Genomic DNA, 5,733 nt, shown 5'->3' with positions numbered 1-5,733 from the left:
ATTACAAAGCCCACAAGAATAACCGATAGGACTGCAACTTTGATCGACAACATATTTACGAATCATCACCAAAGTGCATTGACTTCCGGCATTCTCTTGACTGATATAACCGATCATTTTCCCATTTTCCATTTTAGCAGTCAGCCATTATATGATATGAACGAAAGCAAACCTATCCCAATCTATAAACGTCTTTTTTCTGAAAATAATAAGCTTAACTTTAAAGCATGTTTGAATAATTATAAATGGAATCACGTCTTTAATGAAAGCGATACCATTGTCGCATATGACTCTTTTCTAGAGCAATTTAAATCCATTTATGATCAGTGCTTTCCACTTCGTAAATTTAAACATAGCAATAAAAAAACAAAACCTTGGATAAGCTCAGCCATTTTAAATTCATGCAAAGAAAAGAATAAATTGTATAAACTACACCTGAAGCATAATGCCAGCACGATAAGTAAGCAATACAGAACATATAGAAATAAATTAAATCACACACTTCGTATTTCCAGAAAATCTTATTATGACAATCAATTTAATCTGGTCAACAATAACATAAAGGGCACATGGAAAATAATAAATGAACTTATACAGACGAAACGTAATAATGTACTACCTAAATCTTTTTATATAAATGATATTGAAGACAGTGATCCTCAGAGCATAGCAGACAATTTTAATGGTTACTTTAACACAGCCCCAAGTGTTATTGCTGGGGAGATACAGCAGATGGGGCAAAATTTTGAAACTTTTCTCCAAACACCATCAGTACCAAATTTCAGTCTCGATCCCTGTACCTCAGCAGAAGTTGTAGATGTTATCATGGGACTGAAGAATAGCTCTCCTGGCCTAAATGAGATTCGTGTTTCAGTTGTGAAGTATTGTGCCACAGCAACAGCGAAACCGCTGACCCATATAATAAACTTATCGTTTCAAACTGGAATATTCCCTGATAAAATGAAAAGTGCTAAACTCACACCAGTGTATAAATCGGGTGAAATGAAGGAGTTTAAAAATTACCGACCAATATCTGTCTTACCGTGTTTCAGCAAAATCATCGAAAAACTGGTGGTTAACTGTCTGATGATGTTCTTCGAAATGAACGATATTATATACAGTCAACAGTTCGGTTTCAGATCGCATCACTCTACTACACATGCAATAATTGCTCTATATGATAAACTAGTAAATGCTAAAGAAACAAATAAGTACAGCATCACTCTTTTTCTAGACCTTGCAAAGGCTTTTGATACTGTAGACCACAATATATTGTTGAAAAAGCTCGACCATTATGGTGTCAAAGGTCTTAGTAATATATGGTTTAATGATTATCTGAAAAACAGATCACAATGCCTTTTATACAACGATTGCCGATCAACTACTAAATACATAAATATTGGTGTTCCTCAGGGCTCAATCCTAGGACCCCTTCTCTTTTTAATATACATAAAAGACATTAAAGATGTTTCATCTCTACTTGATATCATCTTGTTTACTGATGATACTAGTGCTGTCCTTTGCAATGATGATCCAGCACACCTCCTGGAAACTTTTAATCGTGAAATTGAAAAAATTTACGATTGGCTATGTTGCAATAAACTGTCTTAATATTAAGAAAACCAAATTTATGTACATCGCTCCCAATCGCAGAATAAATAATCATGCTACTCCTTTCCTGGCTATAGCAGGCGTAAATATCGAAAAAATCAAGACCTTCAATTTCTTAGGTATAACTTTCAATGAAAGATTAACGTGGACAAACCACATAAATAATATCTGCAAAAAAATATCCCGTAATTTAGGGGTGATAAATCATATTAAATATGCCCTAAAGAAAAATATCTGTTACCGCGGTTAACACCTTTCAGACATTCCAGTTAGTTCACAAATACTTCTACAATCCTAGCATTACTCCATTATACACCCGTACTTACTTTACAAAACAGTCTGATATTCACTGCTATCCAACTAGAACATCATATTTTAACTTACACCGACCATTTCATAGAAGCAATCTATCCCTACACACTTGTAAAATAAAAGGACCGATCGAATGGAATAAACTGCCCTCTAATTTAAAAGAAATCACCTCTTTATCATTATTTAAATCGTCTTTGAAAGCTTTACTCCTGAGAAAAATATACAGCTGATGAAGCATATAGCTATAATCATTACTACACCAAGTCATCCACAATTGTACATACGTTTTGAATTAACCCAGTTGCGACACGTAGTTGCTTGCTTAACGTTTTCTCTTGATAGTATATTGTTGTCGCCTTGATTGATATGAATATTAATACATAAGTGCACATGTGTGCGTGTGCATATTTGTACACATATTTACAAATGTAAATTCTCTTTACTGTCTGTATATCCTTACATTTAGGAGTGGGTGCTACAGTAGTAACTACTATGTGTATGCATAATTAGGTACACGTGTACGTATGTGCAAGTGCTTCATTCCAACATATGAGTATTAACCAGTTAGCATCTCTTGTCAATTAAATTTAAACATGTTATGGGATACAATAAGCCCTTTGGGGTTTCTGCTCTCGCCAGAGTGCTATAAGTTGTATTATGTTGACAAACTGATGTATCCGTACATATGTAATTATGTGTGTGTGTATATACCTGTTTGTATTAACCTTGATTAAGAAAAACCATTATTATATAGGCCTACTTATACTGTGCACATTACGATAATATTTAAGATGTATTTGTATGAATATACGTACATGTACATACATATGCGTGTGCCTGTGTGTTTGCGGGTGTGTATGTATATGTATGTGTGTATGTGTGTGTATATATATTTACATATAAGCATGCGGATACAAGAGGTTTAGGTACAGAGAGGTATTGAGATGTTCTTCCTTTTCTACTTTCTTTCTGGTGAATAAATCAAATCAAATCTAAAAATGAAAGGGGATAGCGCGAACGCAGTCCCCCTGAGTAAAAATTACGCACCCGAGTCGCCCACATTTGGGGCGATCGCAGGGGTCAGCCCACCGAAGTGCAATGGGAAGGCCTCGCCCTGGGGGCACCGCCTGATTGATCACGGTAGCCCCTGTGCCAGGTAAGTATGATTTGATCTGCCTCACCACTCAAACTGGTGTAAGACAGCCCTTGTCCGGCTTGGGCGAACCGCAAATGGCTGGCCGTCTTGGCCCGGCACAAAACGCACGAAGTGCGCACGAGACTTGAGTGGGTGTTCTGTCTCTCGTCAAATACGAGCTTTCCTCATTTTCCTCTGGCACCCAATCTCTGTCAGTGTTAAAACCTTTTTCACTCCTTTGGTTATATTCTGTCCATCAGTACCGTAAATTGGGGTGACTTCGGACAACGTGGTGAATTCGGACAGTGAGCCAATAAAAGTATAGAATAGTATCGTTATTGTTGCAAAAGATGTATTCCCACGGCTACTTCATGAACTCTCTGTCAGTGTTAAAACCTTTTTCACCCCTTTGGTTATATTCTGTCCATCAGTACGTGCAGAAAACTTGCCTTGGATGCCGCTGTCACATGCATGCCAAGCGTCTGCCACCAACCCTACAAAGGCAACTGTACACAGCAGTACAGTGGTGGCTGTCTGGTCCAGATGCGCATCTCCGACTAAGGACAAGTGTTGATGTTTGTATTCTGTTTTTCACTTAGGTTCATGAAAGGGGATAGCGCGAACGCAGTCCCCCTGAGTAAAAATTACGCACCCGAGTCGCCCACATTTTTTTTTTGAATAAGATTTATTCTGAGATGAATGGTTGAGATGGATATACACGATGATAGATGAAATAAAAAGTGCCAACATGGCACTTTAACACTATTACTGTAGTTTTATTGCACGTATTACTCAAACATGGAATGCATTAATTATGGGCTAATATTCTGAAGGATAACTACAAAATTTTCCAACAGTAATAAAAGGTAGAAGTATAATACAGTTATTATACTATTTGAAACAAATATACACCATACATCACATTATTTGTAAACATTATTAAGTATGAAACAGAAATTCTAGTTTGCTCTCAACAACTTTACAAAATATGTTCGTAGAACACCAATATTTATTAAACTCCGTTCTGGGTAAACGGTAAAAATCAACTGTAATCCTAAACTTGAGACGATTTAAGAAAAACATAATACGGCCGGCTGACGACGGCTGGACATGCGAGTACTTAACATCATTTCTTGTTAACCATATGGCCAAACGCGCCTCAAAAACTAATAATAAACATACAGCCACTTGCTCTTTAGACAAACCAGAAGGAAGAATATTAAACTGGACTAGGGGTATGCAGCAGCGCACAGGCTTACCGACAATACGCCCTAGCCAGCTACAAACAATACGCCACAAGGGTTTGGAAAATTTACAATCTAATAATAGGTGTTCATTCGTTTCCTTGGTCTTACATAAAGGGCAAAACATATCGGACTGTACCCTTCGCAGAAACAGAACATAATTCGTAGGTAGGATGTCGTGTGACAATCGCCACGCGACATTCCTACTACAGGAATCTAAGAAAGGATGTAAAATAGCCATCCAGGTATGTTTTAAATTAATGGTAGGGTATAATCCCACAGCACGAGGTCTCTTATATACATGCTTAATAAGTAGACTATAAAAAGAAGCACATTTAAGTGGTTGATGCCAGTCAAAATTAGGGTACAACTTATTAAATTTATGATAAGCAACAAGGCATTCATTATAGAAAGTAGGACGAAAATCCGAATGTGGCATTGAATTATTAATAAAATCCGGCCTATGCGCCCGGAGAGAAAAACCAAGCCAGTATTCAGAAAAATGACACCATTTTGCTTCAGTACAGGTAATTAACTTATATAAATGAAACAAACGCAAAGCATCAAATTTCGTCGGCAAATGAACCATTGAAAGACCACCTTTCAAAGCGGGGGAGTAGGTAACTTCCCTCTGAATGGGATCAAACTGAGTGTTTGCCCACAAGAAGTTAAACATTTTGCGCTCTAAGCGTTTAACAACATCAAAGGGGGCAGAACAAATTGAGCCCACATAAATAAGTTTAGAAACAGCTAAGGTCTTTAAAACCAGACTTTTACCAAAATAGGACAGAGACCTAGTTTGCCACAAATTAAGAACATCGCTACACTTTTTAATAATCTTTTCCCAATTTAATGCATACAAATCCCCTTTCCCAAAGAAAATCCCCAAAATTTTTACATTGTCTGGCCAGGAGATCCCAAACGGATGGTCTGAACGGGACTTCCACTTCCCTAGCCACAACCCTTTTGTTTTCCCCAAATTTAATTTAGCCCCAGAAGCGGATCCGAACAAATGACACCAATACAAAATTTTATCAATAGACTTTTCAGTCGAACATAAACAGGTGCCATCGTCAGCATACAAACTTATCTTTACATAATCCCGGCTACCGGGTGGCAATATGCCGACAATATCTTCGTCATTGCGAATCCTGACGGCTAAAGCCTCAAGACATAAAATATACAACAGTGGGGAAAGCCCACAGCCTTGCCTTACACTCCGAGTTACTGAAAATGGCTCGGAAATATATCCGTTGACAATAACTGAACTCGAAATATCTGTGTATAATAGTTTCACCCATCCAATAAATGATTCCCCAAATCCATATGTACGTAACGCTGAGAACATGAATTCGTGACTTACACGGTCGAAAGCTTTCTCTTGATCAAGACAAACAAAAGCAAAAGGTAAGTTTTTTTGTTCATCATAAT

General features: G+C 37.4%; 1 non-coding gene across 1 annotated transcript; it reads right to left on the bottom strand.

Annotated features, from left to right (window-relative positions):
- Positions 1 to 2,925: 2,925 nt before the first annotated feature.
- Positions 2,926 to 3,087, bottom strand: LOC135477291 (U1 spliceosomal RNA). The gene has a single exon (XR_010445178.1). It is a non-coding gene; the product is annotated as a U1 spliceosomal RNA (small nuclear RNA).
- Positions 3,088 to 5,733: the final 2,646 nt, after the last annotated feature.

Source organism: Liolophura sinensis, chromosome 10, assembly GCF_032854445.1.
Source record: "Liolophura sinensis isolate JHLJ2023 chromosome 10, CUHK_Ljap_v2, whole genome shotgun sequence".
NCBI classification, from domain to species: domain Eukaryota; kingdom Metazoa; phylum Mollusca; class Polyplacophora; order Chitonida; family Chitonidae; genus Liolophura; species Liolophura sinensis.
The sequence above is the reverse complement of the archived record's forward strand: the minus strand, read 5'-3'. Positions and strand labels throughout refer to the sequence as shown.